The sequence below is a fragment of the Prionailurus bengalensis genome, chromosome C1 (genome assembly GCF_016509475.1).
Source record: "Prionailurus bengalensis isolate Pbe53 chromosome C1, Fcat_Pben_1.1_paternal_pri, whole genome shotgun sequence".
NCBI classification, from domain to species: domain Eukaryota; kingdom Metazoa; phylum Chordata; class Mammalia; order Carnivora; family Felidae; genus Prionailurus; species Prionailurus bengalensis.
In genome coordinates this window covers 6792358-6814481 of record NC_057345.1, presented here as the reverse complement: position 1 = coordinate 6814481, position 22124 = coordinate 6792358, and the positions used below count along the sequence as shown (strand labels likewise).

The window sequence follows — 22124 nt, the reverse complement described above, 5'->3', positions numbered from 1 at the left end:
TGGTTCTCCGGGGGATGGGGAGGGCAGGGTTATAAAAGAGTTATGCTAATATTTTTTTTTTTTTGCCAACTTTCAACAGATAACAGGTATTTTTCAATTAATAAAAAAGCGGGGCGCCCGGGTGGCGCAGTCGGTTAAGCGTCCGACTTCAGTCAGGTCACGATCTCGCGGTCCGTGAGTTCGAGCCCCGCGTCGGGCTCTGGGCTGATGGCTCGGAGCCTGGAGCTTGTTTCCGATTCTGTGTCTCCCTCTCTCTCTGCCCCTCCCCCGTTCATGCTCTGTCTCTCTCTGTCCCAAAAATAAATAAATGTTGAAAAAAAATTTTAAAAAAAATAAATAAAAATTTAAAAAAATTAATAAAAAAGCGTGAGCGTTAACAATTATTAAAAGGCATCTTCTGAAACAAGAATCAAGCTATTGAAAACAGGGGTGTAAACAGGTGTGTAGAAGAGAATCCCCCAATGGAGGTTTACACAGTCCGTGGTTTTTGACCACGTTCCAGCGAGTTCCACAGAGGCAACCCCAAGACCTTCAGAGGGTGGCGGGGGATAGGGGGCTGAGTGGACATCCTAGGCCAGTCTCTACTTGTACCACAGGGCGCTCTGTTTTTATCTACTTTATAGGTCAAAATTCTGCTTATATTTTGATTTTTCTTAAGGTTTATTTATTTTTGAGAAGGAGAGAAAGCGTGCCAACGGGGGATGGGCTGAGAGACGGGGAGACACCGAGCCGTCAGCCCAGAGCCTGACGCGGGGCTCGAACCCACGAACTGCGAGACCATGACCTGAGCCGAGGTCCGACGCTTCGCCGACTGAGCCTCCCAGCTGACCCAGTATTCTGATCTTTTTAAAGATCTCCACACTAAACAAAGAAGCCTGGAGAGTACTGATGAAGATAGAGAGAACATGAGGTTGGCGTGGGGCCGGGGGGAATCTTCCAAGGATGACACCATATGCTGTAACCCTGTGCACCTTCCCATCAGAAACGACAGTAGTTGTTCAAGCACCAGGTAAGGAGGAATGTGCTCTGCAGACGGGGAGTACATATGCACTCCCAGGGCTTGCAGAAGGGACTGTGACTACCGATCGGGGAGCTGACCATACCCAGCTAGCCCCAGGTCCCAAAGCAGGGGGTGTGTGTTCAGCTAATACTCAGCCAGTGTCCATCTCTGGCCTCAGTATCTTCATTTGCACGATGAAGGGATTACATTCATATCCCAGCAAACACCCGAGAGGCTCCAAGGACTACTGTCTTACTGACAGAGTGACTGTCAACTCTCTGGAGCAACTTCTAGAAGTGCCCCTACCTTAAAGACGCCTTGAGAGGCAATGCTGAGTTCTCACAATTCCACACGCTTCCTTTGGAAGAGTGTTTTCATTTTTCTCTCCCCGGACAGGCCAGCCCAACTCTACCACGACTGAAGCAAGTCAAATCCCAAATGCTGCAGCTTAATAATGGGCTCGGAGCACAGCCGCCCCCCTCCCCCGCTTCCTTATGCAGGCAGCAACATCCCTCCCTTGGGGAGCTGGCCGAGGTCTAGTCCGACTCCTCGTGTTGGTTCCTAGCACACATCTGGGGTGTTGTGTTCCTTTCGGCGTTCTAGTCCTACCGAGAGGTTCTCCTTTTGACTGGATAGTCAGGGAGGGAGGATTCTGTTCACCTTCCTAAGCTCTCTGCAAAATCGCATCTCCTTTTTGCCCACACACTTGGCTTCATCACCCAACCTACCTCTCTGGAATGGTCCAAGAATGGCCAGCAGCAAAGGCCCCTCGGTCTGGCAGATCAAAGATGCTTTGGAATCATTGAGCACCATTCCGCCCCCACCTGACTCTCAGCTCCTTTATCTGTCTGGGGGTGGGGGTGGGGGGGAGAAAAAGGAGAGAGAGAGAGAGAAAGAATGAATGAATGAAATTTTTGAAAGAGGAAGTCTCACAAGCCTCTGCATTCCCTTACAGGACTTCAGCTGTCTCACCTAGGCTTCCGTTTTGCAAACCAATCACATCCTGCTCGATGAGCCTTGAGAACCACCTGTGCCGACGCCCCCCTCCCCCAGCTCCTTCCTTTGGGTGCTGCTGAAGCAAACCACAGGAGCACCTCCAGTGCCTGAGGCAGGAATATATATATACACACACACAGATGACTCAGATCGGTTTTTCGAGTTATTTGTTGCTTTTGTTTGGTTTTGAAAGCAAAATAAGTGATCTGAGCCGAGCTTGGGTTCAAGTTCCACTCAATGGCTGCAAAAAGCAGACTCCTGAACTTGAGGTCCCAATAAAGTCCTACATTGCATCATACAGGAAGACTCATCCCTGCTTCCTGGAGATGAAGAGAGTGAGCGTGTAGGGAAGACGGCGGCCCAGTCACCGCATCTGTGGTATTTCTTCCCCCCTCCTCCCTCCGTGGGCCACTCCTGGGAATAATCTAACCCCAAAGACTGGAAGACACCTGAGCTCCGGAAGCGAGCCGGCTGGATTTTAAGAGTCGGACACGCCCCTTCCTCCAACCCAGGGCACAGCCACCTCCACGGCGGGGCGACTCCTGCCTGCAGCCCACCGGGCACGGCTAGGGACGACTCTTAGGGAGCAGGAAACTGAAACCACTTGCTTCTCCACAGGCAAAAAGCCCAGTGCTGGGAAGCCGCTGGAAAAGGTGTCTGTTCCAAGAATGTATTTCCCAGGACCAAGCTGGCATTCTCACTGCTGAGAGCCCAATTCCTGGAAGGATACCCCGTGGACCCTGCTTGGAACGCGGACTTGAATGGTCTCTTCGCCCAGCATCCAGGGGAAGGTGGCAAGGGCTTCCCAAGAGAAATGAGAAGTCAGCGCCAAGAGCCAAGGAAGAAATAACTTCCATTGCTGACCAATGGAGTTAACAGGAGGACAAAAACTCAGCAGCTCCGTCACAGGGAAATGAAACATGATTATAGAGAAAGCACTTTCAAAACGAGCTAAGACAAAGCAGAAAGCATGACGGAGCCGCGAGAAGGAAGAGTTAGGGGAGGCAAGAAGGAATTAGTCCTCAGGAATTCAGGTCAGGAAACAGGGAGCTGGGGCAGAATTCACAAGAGGGCGGCCAAGGAGGAGGCTCTTCCCGGAGGAAGGTGCGTCTTCTGCTCTGGCCCTCAACGCTGCCCAGGACCTCGGGATCTGGGTCCGCCGCCCTCCAGCCCTCTGGGTTCAAGGGCAAAGCTTGCGAGGCAACGCCAGGAACCGACACGGCGCAGGATGCTCCGTCCCGAATCGGGGACAGGGGGAGGGGAAGATGCGCACGGCAACTGCTGGGCCCCTGACAAGTAAACAGCTCGCCCAGAACAGGCGCGTCCGCGTCCGGAGCCCGGCTCAGGGCCCCCGCTCAACCCATCAAGGACGGCAGCGGGATACCGCGCATCCCCGCCCCCGCCCCGGAGGCACAAAAGGGATGCGTGGAGATCGGGAGAGCAGGAGAGCGTGAACCAGCCCGCACCAGAGAATCACAACGCGAGCGCGGCCCCCTGCCTCGGCCTCCCCAGCGGGGTCCGGTCCGCCCCGGGACGCGCGCGCCTCCCCCAGCCCCCACGCCCCTGGACCCCGATCGCCCCAGGCGGACAAAGCCCGGCGCTGGGCGGGGCTGGGTGTGCAGGGGGGCACTGGGACCCCGCAGACGCCCGCACAGGTGGGCTCCGTACCGGGTGTGGGTGCCGGGGGCGGGGCCCGAGCTCCCGGGAGACGGTTGCCCAGGGGACGCGGCGGGCGGGTCCCGGCGCTACTCGAGCCTCCCGGCGGCGGCGCCGAGCCCGCGGGGGCCTGAGGGCAGGCCCGCGGCGCGGAGCGGGCTAGCGGGGCAGCGGCGGAGGGGCGCGGCCCGGGGCGGGGCCCGGACAGCGGGCCGGCGGGGGCGGGGCCGGGGGCGGGGCGCCGGCCGGGGGCGGGGCCAGGGGCCGCCGCGCCGCGGGCACCGTCGGCAAATTCTGGCAGCCCCAGCCAGGCGGAGTGTCGGAGAGCCAGCGGCCGCGGGGAGCGGAGCGGACGCCGCTGCAAATCCTCCCCGGACCCCCCGCTGCTCCGGCCGGGCGGGTAGCGCGTGCACCTGGAGCCGGGAGCCCCCCACCCCCACCCCCGCAGCCGCCGCGGGACCCCGGGCGGCGTGCGCTCGCTGGCCCCGGCCCCGCTCCTGCCTGGTAGCCAGAGGATAGAAAGTGCCATTTGCAAAGGGAGAGAGGGCTGGTGGTCCGCCGGACCGCTTTCCGCTCCGCGGTTCCCCTGGAGTCACCAGAACGGGCGGGGCACCGCACCTCCGTCACAGATCGGGAGCCGGGGTCACCCGCCTCACCCGCCATCCCGGGCTCTGGGCTCCCATCCAGGGTGCAGGCTGTTCCCCGGCCGCTGGGCCTTCCTTTCCATCGGGGTTCCCCTGACGTGTCGGATTCGGGAGCTACATGGGTTTGCCAGGGACCTTCCCTAGGACATCCATTCACTACAATGAACTGTGCGCGCTGGCAGGGCGTTCGTGCAGGAACGCGGTAACCGCCCCCTGCACTTCGCTCCGATTTATCCGCGCATCGCCCTGCGAGGGGGGTGCTGTTTCCCCTCGGGGTGTGAAGGAGAAAAACGAAGCTCCGAGGGCAAGGAGGCCCTCACGGGCACACACGTCCCCACGCAGCGGCAGAGCGAGCTTCGGAACCAGCTTGGTTGGGTACCGGGCTGCTACGCTTCTTGCCCTGCAATGTTCCACGTCCCTCAGAATGTGCTTTTGGGGCCACACGAGACTTCAAGCTTTGCCACCGCGGAGCTCAACATTAGGAGGGGCGTGTGAGGCTCAGAATCACCCAGGGGTGTCCCAGCGGACGCGGAGGGCATGGGGTGGAGGAAAGGGGCTTGAGGCCCACTCTTTGGTGGTCGTCTCCCACTGCATCCAGTGTTTCAGCCGAGCCCCTTGAGCCTCCCTCGGGCCCCAGATCGCCGAGTGCACGCTAGGACAGAAAGGAGAAAAAGGGCCCTGAGCTCCGGGAATGTTGAAGAAACCCGGGATGAGAGGGCCAGGCGGCCGAGTTGCGGGGGGGGGGGGGGGGGGGGGGGGGGGGGGGGGGGGGGGGGGGGGGGGGGGGGGGGGGGGGGGGGGCGGGGGGGGGGGGGGGGGGGGGGGGGGGGCGCGGAACCCTCGATGACGTTGGTGTCCCTGTCCCCAGCATCTCAGGGCCAGAGGAGGCAACCCAGCCCCGAATGTCACAGACTTGCACTCACAAACACTCCCATACACATCATTCACTTACACACTCAGACACAATTATGTAAACTGACACACAGTAAGTCACATTCCCCCTCACACGCACTCAGACACAGAGATCAAAGACACACACAGATGCACTTTCACAAAGACACAAGCCCACACACTCAATAATGTAAGCTGACACACGCTGTGGACACGGTGACCAGACACACTCACACCCATCGTGTCCACACACCGAACCTCCCCCAGCCACCCATGCGCTGGTGGTGCCCTTGGCAGATCACCTCTGGCGAAGGCGGAGCCTGGGCCACTGGATGGGGACCACCCAGCCGGCCACCGGGTCCACCCCAGGGCTGTGCCCGCTGGTTGCTTCCACTTTGCCCTTCCCTCCTCCCACCTCCAGCCTGGGAAGGGGGGCTGAGCAGCAGGAGGCAGTCTGAAGGAGGTCTGGGTGGAGGAGGGCAGGCCTCCTGCAGGGCCGCCCTTGACTCCTGGGGGAGGGGGGAGCGGCGAGCGGTGGGGTGCGGTGGGATGGGGCGGGGAGGGTTGGAGTACCAGAATGAGAAGCCGCCAGAAGTCACAGACCGACCTTGGATGGGCTGACTGCTCTGAGTTCTCTGACAGCCATCCTGGCTGGGAGTAGGTAGTATCCCCAACAACCCCCAACCAGGAAAAGATAATGACCCGAGGGGGCCAAGGCCTGGAGATTTTCCAAGGGCAGACAGGCTTCCGTAGTTCCTCTCCCCCATCTTCAGGGTGGTGCCCTTCTCCCTAGGGGCCCAGTCCTGCAGACTTCCCTTTCTTTCCAGCATGCAAAGACAAGGTCCTATCAGCAATGGAACCCAATGGCATAGCTTGGGTTTCAAATTGGGGGCATCAGGTACTGGTTCCTAAGGAGCCAGAGGAAAATCCAGCATTCTTTGAAACAGCAAAAGCGACAAAAACTCATCCCCAAAAACTCATCCTGCCCATATTACAACGATGGACCGGCACCGCACCAACAAATCCAGAAAGATACATAACATAATGATTTGTTTGGGAGAGAATGAAGTGAATTAATACAGATACAAGACAAGCCTCTAGCACAGTGCCCGGTGCATGCAGTAATTGCTCAGTGTTTGCTCTCGTGGACGGGACGGGAAACATGCAGAGAGAGGCAGTGACTTGCTCAACGTCACACAGTCAGTGGCAGAGAGGAAAGAAAAACCACAGTGTCCTGATTCCTCGTTCAGGGCTCAGGTATGTTGTTAGGTCCTTTCTGGAATCCAGACAAGGGTATAAAGAAATTAGTTTAGCGAATAAATTGGTTTCACCACTCCACTCTTAGGAAATCAGAGTAAACAGAGAGATTAGATGCTGGCCCTTCTGCTTGCTAAGGCGAAAAGGATGAGATCCTCTTTGTAAGTTCCCAAGGCAGGAAACCAGATGAACTTCTGTTCCCACCCGTGAGAACCCTTGCTTGGCTCAACACGCTCCGTAAGAGGGAAGATTATTTGCTCCCTGAGCCACTCTTCACTCCGGCAGCTGCCAGGTAACCAGGTCCCCTTCCCCCAGCTGCCCACCGATATCCCACCCACCAACCTCCCTGGGATTCCGGGGGGCTCTTCCTACTCAAATTTGGCACTCAGCATTGTAGGGGTTTAGCCTATGTCGTCCCCAAATATGCCACTTTGGCATACTGATTATTTTGAATCAAACATTTTTTTTAATGCTTATTTATTTTTGAGAGAGAGAGAGAGAGAGAGAGCAGGGGAGGGGCAGAGAGAGGAAGAGACACAGAATCCGAAGCAGGCTCCAGGCTCTGAGCTGTCAGCACAGAGCCCGAGGCGGGGCTCGAACCCACGAACCGTGAGATCATGACCCGAGCCGGAGTCGGTTGCCCAACCGACTGAGCCACCCAGGAGCCCCCTGATTATTTTCAATTAAGGGGATTCGAGAAACAGCCATGAATGAATGAAGGACACTGTGAACCTCCTTTGTCCCACGGAAAGCAGAAGCTACACCTCACATTTGAAAGGTACCCCTCCCTGCACCAGAAGGGCAGAAGGCATCCTGATCACCAGAGACTGGGAATTTAGGGCCAAGAAGGCCGTATAAACAAGCCTTGTTACTTCTTCACTAGTTTACTACCCCCACCCAGACCCCTTTGTCTTGTCAATCCTTCATACACTTATTGTTTCTTGTCCAAGGAGAAGAGATTCCGGCTCTGGCGGCTTCTTTGAATCTCTTGTCTTTGCGGGGCTCCTACGCTTTAGTGATTACATTTGTTTTTCTCCTGTTAATCTTTTTATCATGGGGTGAGGGTGGGGGTGTTCAGTCAAGAATCTAGAAGGGTAGACGGGAATTTATTTTTCCTGCCCTGCAGCATTTTTAGGTGTGATCAGATAAGATGCTGAGTGGAGACGGGAATAGGAATGTTACAGTCAGAAACAATACGATGCAACTAACAAGAAAAAAAAAAAAAAACCCAGCTACGTGTTTGTTTGAATTCTTTTAGGAAAAACAGAAGGGCTCTGGAAAATAATCCTCCTGGAAAGGGAGGACAGTTTCCACAGTTATTCACATAATCCCCCCGTGGCTTTTTGTTCCCCTGATGTTTCACTTTCCAGGCACACAGATCAGGGAGCCTAATTACAGGAGCGTCTGGCCCCGGTTCCCCGGCCATCTTCACATACTTCCATTCATCTCTGAGACTCTCACCACCAGTTAATTCAAAAAGTGGCTCATCTGTAGTTAAAAAGCGAAGCTAATTAGCATCTGGAGCTTCTTTCTTTTTTCCTGTGGCCAATTCCCCAAGCTTAAAGCAAAAGTCTGCCTTAATGGGCACTTTCTGAGTTTGTGACCTTGGGTGGAGGGGGCGGGAAGCAGAGGGGAGAAACGGGGGGGGGTCATGTTCGCGGGGCTCACGCAAGCTTACACCATAAGCACTCGTGGCTGCAGAGGCTGTCCTGCGAGACGTCGGAACAGGAGTCCCTGGCATTAGATCCGGATTTGGGGGAGTCTCCCAACCACTCCAGAGCGGTCTCCTCATCGGTGAAAGCGGGTGCCGGCACACAGTGCCCAGCTCGGCCAGCCGAGGCGAGGAGCAGTGGGACAGCATGCGGAGGGGGCCGCTGGCCAGGACCTCGCAGCGGGAGATCCGGCGATCCGCCGCCCCCCACCACCCTTTCCTGGAGTCTGAGCTTTGCAGTTCCAGAATGCGATCCTCGTGGGAGGACACCATGTCTGAGACCTCTTTGTATCTTTTATGGAAGAAAAGCTATTCCTTGTTTGTGGAGAAGATCCACTGTGACTACGTATTGGGCGAAATTAGGGGCAGGGGGATAAAGGGCACAACAGGGCTTTCATTGTGTGAGTCACACATCAAGGCTCAGGAAAGACATACCCTGGGGACTCACGAAACTGATCTTCTAGACGCTCCTTGTGAAGCTTCTAAATGTGTCTGAGAAGCCACTGAGGGCATGAAAATCAAACGAAGGGCTAGGAAATTTTTTTAAGCTGGGCCCCATTTGAAGGAGGTAGAAACACGAATCTGGTAGCATGAAAATAAACCTGATCACAGATGCACCGTAAAGATGGCTCAGTTAACAGGGCGCCCGGGCGGCTCAGTCGGTTAAGCATCCGACTTCAGCTCAGGTCACTATCTCGCGGTCTGGGAGTTCGAGCCCCGCGACGGGCTCTGGGCTGACGGCTCGGAGCCTGGAGGCTGCTTCCGATTCTGTGTCTCCCTCTCTCTGCCCCTCCCCCATTCATGCTTTGTCTCTCTCTGTCTCAAAAATAAATAAATGTTAAAAAAAAAAAAAAGATGGCTCAGTTAAGACAGAGGGCGGGGGCTTGTCCGGGTCACTGGGTTAGATCCACCGCGGTCAGGTCCCAGTGTGCTAACCTGAGATACAAAGCTACCAACAACGCGAGGGCGCCCGGGTGGCTCAGTTGGCTGAGCATCCGACTCTTGGTTTCGGCTCAGGTCACGATCCCCGGGTCAGGGGATCGAGCCCCGCCTCCGGCTCTGAGCTGGGCGTGGGGTCTGCTAAAGATTCTCTCTCTTCCTCTGCCCCTCCCCACTGCACGCTCTCTCTCACTCCTCCTAAAATAAAATTAAAGCAAACAAACACATGAAAACTACAAGAGGCGCCTGGGTGTCTCAGTCTGTTAAGTGTCCGACTCTTGGTTTCAGCTCAGGTCATGATCTCAGGGCTTCCTGGGTTGGAGCCCCTCAAGAGGCTGTGCGGAACCTGCTTGGGCTTCTCTCTCTCTCCCTCTCTCTCTGTTCCTCCCCCACTTGCACTGTCTCTGTCTCTCTCAAACAATAAATAAATAAACAACCTTTAAAACAAAAAAATAACACACATCATAGGGGCCCCCCGGGTGGCTCAGTCGGTTAAGTGTCTGACTTCAGCTCAGGTCATGAGCTCACTATTCATGGGTTCCAGCCCTAGGTCGGGCCCTGTGTTGACAGCTCAGAGCCTGGAGCCTGCTTCGGATTCTGTGTCTCCCTCTCTCTCAACCCCTTCCCTGCTCGTACTGTCTCTCTCTCTCTCTCTCAAAAATAAACATTAAAAAAAAAAATCTAATAACAATATGGACAGCAGCAGCTAACATTTTCTGGCTCATACCCCATGGCACTCATTGTGTTAAATACCTTACATTTATTGTGGAAGATTTAAGGAGGCAAATTCTTGAGCACTCCTCCCGTTGAGAGGTGGCCTCTCTGTCCCCTACCCTTAAATCTGGGCAAGCTTGTGACTTCTTTAACCAAGAGAGTATAGCACGAGTGATGCTAAGTGACTTGAGAGGTTAGGTCGTAAAAGGCCACGCAGCATTCGCCTTGGTCGTGAACCGAACTCCAATGCTTGCCCTTGGAGCTCTGTGCATTAAGAAGGAAGTGTGGCTGCCCCAAGTCGCCATGCCCCCAGGAAGCCCAAGCCAGAAAGAGTAGCCGTGTGTAGGCACTCGGGTAACAGTCCCATCTGAGCCCAAGCTTTGAGTCATCTCCAGCCAAACAACTAGACATGAGGGAAGAAACTTCCAGAGGATTCCAGCTCCCAAGCTGTTCGAGTTATTGGCAGCCTCCTGAGAGTCTTCCCAGCTGACCCTGGGCATCCTGGAGCTGAGCCAAGCCATCCTTCTGAGCCCTTCCTGAGCTTCTGACCCACGCAATAGGTGAACATAACAAAAGTTACAGCTTTGTACCTCTAAGTTTCGTGTGGTTTCTTAGGCAGCAGCAGATACCTGGAACTTCGATTATCTCCTTAAATACTCAAAACAACCCCATGAGAGAGTTCTCCTCATCTCCATGAAGAAACTAAGGTCCAAGACTTCCCCAGAGCTACACAGTAAGTGACAGAACAATGGATCAGACCCGCCTTTAACCACCACCTAGAACTCCTCACGACAACTCATCCTACTCGTTAGGGGATGAGGCCTGGTTTTTTAATGCATGATATATGCCCCGTTAAACAAGCCCTGATTCTGCCCCTCCGGACGGTCTCATGGGCCATCTGGGGAAAGAAGTTGTCTCTAGCGACTTCTATTCGATGGCATGACCCAGTGCCTTGCCGGGAAGTGTCGGACCCACTGCGATGGGTCTTGCGGACCGTTCTCGACAAGAATGAAAGGAAATCCAAAACCCGGCTCATCGATTTGATGGATATGCATATAGAATTCACGAACACCTGGAGAGATCATCTGTAAGAATGATTCTATGGGAAGTGGGTAAATCTGGCCAAGTGCGATGAATAGACTTACATGCTCCATTCCCCGGTTACAAATACAGAGTGGGGAAAGACGGAAGAGGCCTAAACGGAGCGTGGAGACCAGACAACTCACAGTCGACCCAAGGCTCATCCAGAGGCAGCCCTGTGGGCCCTGCATGAACAAGCTGGCCGGGTGCCAGCCATTCACAAAAGGGCCAGTCTCCGTATGAAACCACACCCACTTATTTGCCCCTCCTGATATTCACACGTCTTTGCAGCCGTCCCCCATATTACAGCAGCGTTGGTCTATGGGACCAAAAGAATATGGCAGAGTGAGGCGGGTCACCTTCAAGATTACGTTCACAGAAACTGTGGGGCCTCAGTCTTGTGCTCTTTGTCCCTCTTTGTCTATGAGATAAGCCGGCCGCCATGTTGTAAGGACACTCAAGCTGCCCCTCGAAGAAGCCCATATGGGGGGTGGGGATGGAGATACCTGGCCATCAGCAGGAGAGCCACTGAGGCCTGCCAACAGACCAGCTTCAGACACCTTCAGCCCCAGCTGGTTCCAGATTCTGGACCCTACGGAAACTGTGAGATGATAATTAGTGTTTGTTGTTTACGCTGCTAAGTTTTGGGGTGATTTGTCACACAGCAATAGATAACTCCTATACCACCCGTGGCGGCTGTGTTCCTTGCTGTGTGGCCCAGCACCTGCTCCAGGCTTAGTACAACAGAGGCTCCCTCAACACTCACGACTGAGTAAACGATCAGTACAAACAACCCCTCTACTGTAACTGTATGAGTCAGACATGTTTCTGAAGAAGAGGCAACAGGCTGAGTGAAAGAAACCGGCCACGAAAGACCACATCCTGTATGATTTCATTTACATGAAATGTCCAGAACAGGCAAGTCCACAGACACAGAAAATAGATTCGTGGTCGCCGAGGGCCAGGGAGACCGGGGAGAAATGGGAGTGGCTGCTAATGGGAGTGAGGAGGCTTCTTTCCGGAGTGATGAAAATGTTCTAGAATCGATTCTCGTGACAGTCGCGTAACTCTGGGAATATGTGAAGACCACCGTGACGTGCACCTTAAGTGAAATATCGAGATTGTTTTATGGAGAAAGGAGGAGGAGGAAGGAGCTCAGGCAAGGTCACCGGTCCCGAGGAGGGAGTGGCACCCTGGGAGGCCGGCCACCAGCAAGGCTGGAGAAACTTGCATCGGAGGGGTCTGCCCATGCCTGGGGCAGAGACCAGGGTGCTAAGGTCTAAGGGTAGCTGACCGATGCCTCGGTGTCGTGGTGGGGGATGCTCAGGGCCACCCCCCCCCCCTCAACTTGGCAAGAAGACGTTTCTCTGCTGCTCTCACAGGGAGACCGTGCCTGGTCTCAAGCTGCCTGGAGCCCGACATGCCGAGCCCAGACACGGCCCTGCACTCCTGTCCTCCAGAGATGATGCCACCTGCCCATAGTGTGCACCCAGACCACAGAGACCCTTCTACCCGCCCCAGCCAAGGCCCTTCAGGCAGAAGGAGGGCCACAGCACCGCAGGCTGCAACTGTCCCGAAGGTCGGCTGGCCCCATTAAGGAGCTGAACCTACAGGACAGAGTCACCAAATGATCCAGGGAAGTCGATGCCTGCTGAAAGCCCCCACCCCCACCCCGAAGGAGCCGAGAATTTAAGACAAAAGAAAGGATTTAAAGATCACAGAGTAAACTTGCACGCAGTACCTAGGAGGTGGTCAAGGCAGAAAACAGAAGCAGCTTCAGAGCAGACTTGTAACGAGTTGTCGGGCAAGCACGTCTCACAGAGACCTCAGGGTACCTGGAATCTTCTGACCCGCTCTGGCCTTTGACGTTGGTTTTGAAATCAGCATCCCATAATGCAGAGAAGCCAACAGTTGGACTCAAACCATCCTTTAGTGCACTCTAATGAATCTAGGATGAACTTGGGGAACACCCAGGAGCCCCGTGACCTTATCCCGTAGGAGCCTTTTTCTGGGGGAGAAGCCCATGATCTTTCAGATTTTCAAAAGGATTTAAAATCTGAGAAAGATTAGGAACCCCCGGGTGGTGGGATCTTCTAGGATAGGTAGATGATGGATTTTTTTTCTTCCTTTGGCAAATCTGGACTTTACAAACATTTCATAACTAGCTTGTATTGATTCTATACGATTAAACAATATGGCAAGACTTCATTTTTTTGGATCACCGTGTAATATTCCAATGAATATCTTTTAAAACTGGGGCACCTGGGTGGCTCAGTCAGTTAAGCCTCCGACTTCTGCTCGGGTCATGATCTTACAGCTTGTGAGTTCGAGCCCCACACTGAGCTGCCTGCTGTCAGCCCAGAGCCTGCTTCGGCTCCTCTGTCACCCTCTCTCTCCACCCCTCTCCTGCTCGTGCTCCCTCCCTCCCTCTCTCAAAATAAATGAACATTGAAAATATATCTTTGGGGCACCTGGGTAGCTGAGTCGGTTAAGCGTCCAAATTTAGCTTAGGTCATGATCTCATGGTTCGTGAGATTGAGCCCCGAGTCGGGCTCTGTGCTGACAGCTCAGAGCCTGGAGCCTGCTTTGGATTCTCCTCCCTCTGTCTCTTCCCCTCTCCCACTCTGTCTCTCTCTCTCTCTCAAAAAGAAATAAACATTAAAATAAATAAATGCATGCGTACATAAATCTTTTAAAAGTGCAAATTCCACTTTCCTTTTCTGTCCTGACCCCTAACCTAGTCGCCTACACACACACACACACACACACACACAGACGGTGGCAATGGAGATGGGCTCCCTCCTTGAGGGTCTCAAGCTAAGTGGCGACCTACCCCATTCTCCTGGCATCTGCTCTGCAGCGGGCTGCCTGCCCGGTCACTCAATACTCCGGTTCCCCAGCTGGCCATGGGCTTATGTGACCGCCTCCTCTCCTGTTCCCACGAGACCCCCAACCTGCAGAGTGTTGAGGACAATACACAGTGCCCCTGAACACCTCCTTCCATCACCCATCGTCTGGTCAGTCTCTCCTTGGCAAGTGCCCCCTCCCAGAGCAGGGCTCCGGGCCACTTCTGCCCCTGGGAGCTTCTGGGGTAAGTCCGAATTCTCCAGAACAACAGCCTAGCGTCATTTATCAGGCAGCAGCATCCATCACCGGGCCCCTGCCATCAGCCGGCAACTGTAGGTGCCTTATGTCTGTTCTCTCCTTCCATCGCCCCGCCAAGCCCCTCAGGCAGGCCGTGTGTTTTGTAAAAGAGGAAAGCGGGGCTCAAGCAGCTTAGAGCTGCACCGCTAACGAACGGGAGAGGCGGATCTGGATCCGGGTCGACTCGGGCGGCCTCTCTTACTGAGGTGACGCGCCACCTGGATCAGCGCAAGGGAACTGGATTTGGCCCATCGGCGGAAAAGACACCTGAGTCCCGCTGTCCTGTGTCACCCACCAGCTTGAGGACTCTCCCATGGACTTCCCGCAAAAGGTTCAAGAGTTGGGCGAGGAAGGGATTGAGATTTCAGACGCCAGGCCCGGCTTCTTCGGGACCGAGGGGCAGAATGGGCACCACTGGGCAGACGGGGGCGGGGCTGGGTGCAGAAGCTGCATTCTCTTGGCCTCTGTCCCTGCGGAGGACCAGAGCCCAGGATGCCAACTCCACCAGAGACGAAGGACCAGCAAGAATAGGCTGCCTGGAGCTCAGCTAAGTCCTGGGGGCGGAGGGGAAGGGTGAGAATGGGCAGGGAAACCCCTCTGCAGAGCCACTGACTCCCGGAGGCCTGCCCGCCCCCCACTCCTGCCTGGGGTCCAGATCCCCCGGCCCCAACCAAATGCTCCCTCCCGAATGCAGCCACATTCGGAGACAACACAGCACAGGCGTTAGGAACACACCCTGCCACTTCCTCGCTGGGCGATACCTAAGTAAGTTGCTAAGGCTTTCTGTGACTCAGTTTCCCCATCGATAAAGCAGGGATCACAATAGAACTTATAAGAATAAATTCGTAGGGGCACCAGGGCAGCTCAGTCGGTTAAGCATCGGACTCCAGATTTCGGTTCAGGTCATGATCTCGCATTTGTGGGATGGGTCCCCGCATGGATTGGGGCGGGGGGGAGCGGGGGGCTCCGTGCTGACAGAAACCTGCTTGGGATTCTCACTCTCTGCCCCTCCCCTGCTCACGCATTCTTCCTCTTAAAATAAATTTAAAGACTTAAAAACAAAAAGAATAAATGTGTACTTTCAAAGTGCCCACGAACCACCTAGCACAGAGCAGGTACAACAAAAGTGTCACCGTTACTACGAGACAAGGAGACGGCAGGAGAAACAACAGGTGGCAATTCTGAGCTGGCTGACGGGGAAACTTGCAAGTTCGAATGCCGGCTGACTGGATCCGCAGAAAAAGAAACTGGTCTGCAACGCCTCCCTTCTAGAGCCCATGGTGCCCGTTCTCGGAGGGAGGGGCTGGTGGGGTTCGGACGGGAGCTCTAACCCGCCTCTGGCGCCTGTTCTGGGATTCCTACGTTCCTCCGCCGGTCTCCACCTCGACCCAGCAGAATCAGGGGCGAATTGGGCTCTCCAGTCCCTCTTTGACGCTTGCCGGCCGATGGCCAGAGCTGGCGGTTAGAAGAGAAGAAGCAGGACGAAATCAGGTGTGTACAGATAGAGCTGTTTCTATGACAGTGAGGCAGAACGTTTTAGAAACCCCACGAGGAGCCACTGAAACAAACTCTCCATCTCGTTAGAACGCGCAAGGCAGAGAAAAGTTTGATCAATGATCAAAGTTTACAGGGACCATCCCCTGCAGTGGGTCCCTGCTCAGAATGAAGCCCTTGGCCTCACATGAGTACATCCATGAACCGACGTACGTGTATATGTGTTAAATGAAAATGCCTGGATTCCAAAGGGAGCGTTTTTTTTTTTTATTTACTTACTTATTTTGAGAGAGACAGAAAGTGAGTGTGAGTGGGGAGGGGCAGAGAGCGAGGGGGACAGAAGTTCCAAAGCGGGCTCTGCGCTGCTGACCGCAGAGACCCAGATGCGGGGTTCGAACTCACAAACCGTGAGATCAGGAGATCGTGACCTGAGTCAAAGTCGGATGCTTAACCGACTGAGCCACGCAGGCGCCCTTGAAGGGTAGCATTTTAAGACTCTCTACAGGAGCCAGAGTTTCAGCTACTCAACCAACGAATCACAAAGGAGGAAAGGACTCCTATTAAACCGTGCATTTCTTGTCGCGATTGCGGCCAATCATCCTTCGCGTCGTGTTGCCCTAACCCGCGCTTTTAAACTACAGTGGGAGACACTGTCCTGGGAGTAGCGGAGGCCACAGGAGAAACACAAGCGTCTTCCCGGAGCGTCCATCTGACTCAACGTTTAGGGAGAAATATTCCTCATGGTAAAATAAACACAGGCTTGGGGCGCTTGGGTGGCGCAGTCGGTTAAGCGTCCGACTTCAGCCAGGTCACCATCTCGCGGTCCGTGAGTTCGAGCCCCGTGTCGGGCTCTGGGCTGATGGCTCAGAGCCTGGAGCCTGTTTCCAATTCTGTGTCTCCCTCTCTCTCTGCCCCTCCTCCGTTCATGCTCTGTCTCTCTCTGTCCCAAAAATAAATAAACGTTGAAAAAAAAATTAAAAAAATAAATAAATAAACACGGGCTTATCATGGAATAGAATGTAAAATTAACGTTTGCGTTAAAAATAAAACTGGAATGGGGCGCCTGGGTGGCTCAGTCGGTTAAGCGTCCGACTTCGGTTCAGGTCACGATCTCGCGGTCTGTGAGTTCGAGCCCTGCGTCGGGCTCTGTGCTGACAGCTCAGAGCCTGGAGCCTGTTTCCGATTCTGTGTCTCCCTCTATCTCTCTGACCCTCCCCCGTTCATGCTCTGTCTCTCTCTGTCTCAAAAATAAATAAACATTAAAAAAAATTTAAAAAAAAACAACTGGAAGCTTCAAAGCAAGGTCATGGCTGCAGTAGGCTGCACAAGGCCAGGGATGCACATCACATCCCTCTAGCTGGAGAAGCATGGTCCACGAGGGCCAAGGTCATTGCCAGCCACCAGACCGTCTCCCAACCACTTTCCCACAAACCTGCAGCAGCAGGGCTCCTGGGATGGCTGCCCCCAGGACCTCACCCACTCCGTAGCCCCCATCCGCTGCTGCTGCTCAGAGATGACAGGGCCAGCCAGAGTCCCCTGCCATAGCCAAGGGCATTGGATGGCAGGCCGCTCTCATCCGCTCTCAGTCCAGGTCAGGTGGGCTAGTCCAGGGACTGCTCCTGCAACTCCCCTCCCCGCGGGAAGCAAGAAACGATCTGGAAAGATCCCTGCTCTTGTGCCCCAAGCTCCTTTAGACCCTAAAGGGTTAGAACAAGCTGGAAAAAACAAACCTTTGGGCTTTGACCCACCTCAGAGGAGCAGGCTGATATCAAAGGACAAAGCCATCCCAACCTGTACCTCTAAAATGGTGGTATTGGGGTGCCTGGGTGGGTGGCTCAGTGGGTTGGGTCCCACTCTTGACTTTAGGTCATGACTTCAGGTCATGAACTCACAGTTCGTGGGATCGAGCCCTGCATTGCGTTCTGTGCTGATGGCATGGAGCCTGCTTGGGATTCTCTCTGTCCCTCTGTCTCTGTCTCTCTCTCTCTCTCTGCCCCTCCCCGACTTCTGGGTGCACTCTCTCTCTCTCTCTCTCTCTCTCAAAATAAATAAACTTTAAAATAAATAAATAAAATGGTGGTATTTATTGCCACAGGCTCTGGGCATTCCCTATGGGTCAGTCCCGGGAGGGCCAAATGAGGTAATGGGTGGATTGACTTTACCCCACAAGCAAACCTTAATGATCTGTGACAGAGACACTGGTCCTTTAAAATCCACTCCTGCCGGTAACGTAGGCTGCAGAGATTCATTCATCCGATGGCAAAAACAGCAATTTTTTTGCGAGCCTGTTACTTGTTACAGGTTTTTCCTCATTTCTAATCTTCACGACAACCCAGTAAAAGAGGTACTTGTTCCCAATTTTCAGGAGAAAACCTGGAGGCTCGGAGAGGGAAAGTACCTCGCCAGGTCATCCGTGTGTCCACACCCAAAGCCAGGACCTTGACCGTCATCTCAAGTTCTGACTGTTGACCCTAAGTTCCTTTCTACTCATTCGCGCAACTCTGTGCCCTTGCACTGTGTTGCCCACTGGGAATATGAAGCCACACATGTCTCAAGAAACTACTGCAGGGGTGCCCGGGGGCTCAGTCGGTTGGGCGTCCCACTCTTGATTTCGGCTCAGGTCATGATCTCACAGTTCCTGAGTTCGAGCACCGCATCGGCTCTGTGCTGACGGTGTGAAATCTGCTTGGGAATCTCTCTCTCTGTCCGCCCCCCAAATAAATGAATAAACATAACCCCCCTCCCCCCACATATTTGACGGGCTGCTGCATTTAATTAAAAAAAAAAAAAAGACCACAATTCATCACTGGTTTCCAAATGACAGCAGATGGGCTGTGTTATTCAAATATTCGCGGCATCACACAACGGGGAAGGGAACAAAGATTCAGGACCCAGTGATCCGGCTCTTGGACCCAGAAGCAGAGACTGGGGAGGGGGAAGTTGAGGGTTCTGGGTGTTTTCCCCCTAAAAGAAACTTGTCGAGAAGAGGTTGAGACCCAGATCTCGGTTTCATTAACTTCCTCCTCAGAGGAAGCTAGGAAAACGCGTGCATTTAAGCATGCGTGAACTCTGGGTGCCTACCAACATCCGCCCTCATCGGGGGCTACCTGAGGTCCACCTTGAGAGGAGAGTGACTCCCACCTTCCCCCAGGGGGCTTCAAAAGCGGGCTTCAGGGGCGGCAGCCCATACTGGTGCCCAAACCCAGGGGTCCTGCCCTTGAAATGGCTGCCTCGGTTTCCTAAACTGTTCGAAGAAGCACCTGGATGTCAAGAGGGGAACAGCCACCAAGATGAAACTCTGGACTCAACCATTAGCGAGGCTTTATGCACCATGTGCACGCCACAGGGGCTGCAGGACCCCAGGGGAACGGGGTCCTGGAGAAGCAGCCCTGTGGGGGCCTCCTGATTCTGGGCAGCTGGTTGCAGCCCAGGGACATTAAGTATCCACTGCAAGGTTCATCTGCTTGCGTTAGGGAGGCTCACACCCAAATCCAAGCAGACAGCCACGGACACCGTCCACTTGATCAAGAGGACGGCGGTCAGCTCAGCTTCCTTCGAGGACTGTCTACGTTTGTAGCGAAAAACTGATCCTTGAGCTTAACCTAAATCCCTTTGGCGTGAGGGTATACCGTCTCCCCTTGTTGAAACAAGATGAATCTTGAGGGTGAATGAAGAGTTGTTAAATGAGAATAACGCTGAAAGCAGCAACAGCTCCTATTCACTGAGTATCGACCATGTGATTCGTAATGTTCGTTATCTAATTTGTCTCATTGAATCCTTGAGACATCCTTACAGATAGGCCGTGTTAGCTTCATTTCACAGAGGAGGAAACTGAGGATCAGAGAAGGTAAGTCATCTATTCAAGGTCACACAGCCGGGAAGTGGGGATGCTAAGGTTTTGAATCGGAATCCACCCAATTCCAGAGATCAAGGGTTTATTTAACCGCGGCATTACGCTGCAGCAAACTTCATGTCATACGTACACCTAGAGCCCAAAAGGAAGCTATTTAACCTCATTAGCAATAAGAGAAACACATTACCCAGGAGTAAAACGTTTCTTCCCAGTATTCTTCAACACTAGTGAACGAGTTGTGAAGCTAGTATGTATCGCTAGGATGAACGGATCCAGTCTTTCTTGGAAAACCATTTCGCAGGAAGAACCACAAAAACACTCCATGGCGTTAAATAACATAATTCTTGAATGTGGGAAAAGTCATATACCTGAAAATGTCAATGACGGTATTCTGAGAGTCTCGTGTGCGTGTGTGTGTGGAGGCATGCGTGTGTGTGCACGCGCGTGTGTGTGTCTGGAAGCAACATAAATGTGCCCCAACGGAGGATTCTTGAGAACATGATGGTGCCCCTCAGGACGCTCACCGCGCCACTGAAAAGGATGACTTGTTACGAAGCAAAGCGGAAAAATCCTAATGAGCCCACATTAAGTGAAAAAAGCAAACCACAAAAGCACATGCCCAGCTCCTCAAAACCTTAAGCACAGGATTACCAACCATATGATCCAGCAAATCCCACTTCTGGGCACATACCCAAAAGAATTCAAAGCAAGGATCTGAACAGATATCTGTAGATCCACGTTCACAGGCGTCAAAAGACAGAAGCAACCCAGGTATCCAAGGACGGACGAGTGGGTAAACACAATGGCATCGACTTACGACGGAGGGTTATTCTGCCTTCGAGAGGAAGTTCTAACACGCGCGGCAACAGGGATGAGCCGCGAGGACATTCTGCTAAGTGAAATGAGCCAGTCACAAAAGGACAAACATTGTGTGACTCCACTCACAGAAGGTGCGGAAGGCCGTCACATTCATAGAGACAGAAAGCAGAATGGTGGTTGCCAGATGCGGTGGGGGGTGGCGGAGGGGGGTGGCGGGGAGAGGGAAGAATGGGGCGTTATTGCTTAATGGGGACACGGTTTCAATTTTGCAAGATGAAAACGCTCTGGAGAAGGCAATCTGGGTTGCACAACGATACGAATGTGCTAAATGCCGCGGAACTGTATATGGTCCAAAGGGTAAGTTTTCTTGTGTCTGTTTTACAATTGAGGCGTAAAAATTAATATACAGGGGCGCCTCCGTGGCTCAGTTGAGCATCCGACTCCTCGTTTCAGCTCAGGTCATGGTCTCGCGGTTCGTGGGTTCGGGCCCACGCGCTGATGGTGCGGAGCCTGCTTGGGATTCTCTCTCTCCCCCTCTCTCTGCCCCTCCCCTGCTTGTGCACGTGCCCTCTCTCTCTCTCAAAATCAATAAAAATAAACTTTAAAAATATTGGCGCCTGGGTGGCGCAGTCGGTTAAGCGTCCGACTTCAGCCAGGTCACCATCTCGCGGTCCGTGAGTTCGAGCCCCGCGTCAGGCTCTGGGCTGATGGCTCGGAGCCTGGAGCCTGTTTCCGATTCTGTGTCTCCCTCTCTCTCTGCCCCTCCCCCATTCATGCTCTGTCTCTCTCTGTCCCAAAAATAAATAAAAAGGTTGAAAAAAAAATTTTTTTTAATAAAAAAAAAAAAAAATATATATATATATATATATATATAAAGGGGCGCCTGGGTGGCGCAGTCGGTTAAGCGTCCGACTTCAGCCAGGTCACGATCTCGCGGTCCGTGAGTTCGAGCCCCGAGTCAGGCTCTGGGCTGATGGCTCAGAGCCTGGAGCCTGTTTCCGATTCTGTGTCTCCCTCTCTCTCTGCCCCACCCCCATTCATGCTCTGTCTCTCTCTGTCCCAAAAATAAATAAATGCTGAAAAAAAAAATTTTTTTTTTAAATATATAAAAAAGCACGTGCTTACTAGGGACAACGATATTAAAAATGCACCCCCCAAGCGGGTAAAGGAACTCGGATCGGCAGTGTCTGTGTTGGGGTTAGTGGGATAAAGGATCGTTATGAATCCACCCACCGTCTCCTTCACAGGCATTTGTGTGTTTTGCCGTGCGGCCGTGCGCCTGGCCCTTCACACGTGACGGCACATGAAATCCTACAGACTGAGGGTCACACTAGCGTGACCATTGGGGATTCTGAGGCTCAGAAGGGTTAAGTGATTTGCCGAAGGTCACTTAGCAGATAAAAAGAAGTTGAGATTAAGACCCAGTCTGGCTGGCTCCAGAGAGAATTTTTTCTTCCACCGAGGCAATCCCTCCACCCGGTCTGTACCCCACCCCACCCCACCATACTTAAGTGACTTTTCAAAGTTTCAATAACAGGGCTATGATCTTGCCTCCCTGTTGATAAGAACATACTTCTCCCGGGATTTCACAACCAAAGCAAAGAGTCGCAATGCACGCGTGCTCCCCTCCTGCCCCAGGGAGGGAGGCAGGAGTGTGGCCTTGCCCTCCAGAGACCCGGAAGTCCTGGAGCACTCCCTGTCGCACCCCCTGGTCCTCATCCTTAACCTCCTACAAGCTTCACTGACCGGGATTGGGGGGGGGGGCTCCCAATCCCTTTCGGCCACCACCCTATCCCACAGCCCGGGCCCCTCCGCAGGACCGGCAGACCCAGCAGCAAAACCGAGCCCTGCCCCCACCTCTCCTGGGGGCTGTTCAACAGAGGAAACTCCAAAACGTCTGGGGCTGTGTGGCCCCAGACAGAGGGG

At 53.8% G+C, this 22124-nt stretch overlaps 1 protein-coding gene across 3 annotated transcripts in view; it reads right to left on the bottom strand.

Moving 5' to 3' along the window:
- The window catches only part of PIK3CD (phosphatidylinositol-4,5-bisphosphate 3-kinase catalytic subunit delta), a 56866-nt gene that overhangs the window by 30376 nt on the left and 4366 nt on the right, over positions 1–22124 (bottom strand). Inside the window, exons 1-2 of one of the 3 annotated variants that reach the window (XM_043578481.1) lie at positions 3665–3827; positions 1729–1848 (exon numbers count right to left, since the gene is read on the bottom strand). The gene's annotated coding sequence lies outside the window, so the exon portion shown is untranslated. Of the gene's footprint in view, positions 1–1728; positions 1849–3664; positions 3828–22124 lie in introns of those variants that run through there. The other 2 variants (XM_043578484.1, XM_043578482.1) reach the window with 2 other exon arrangements.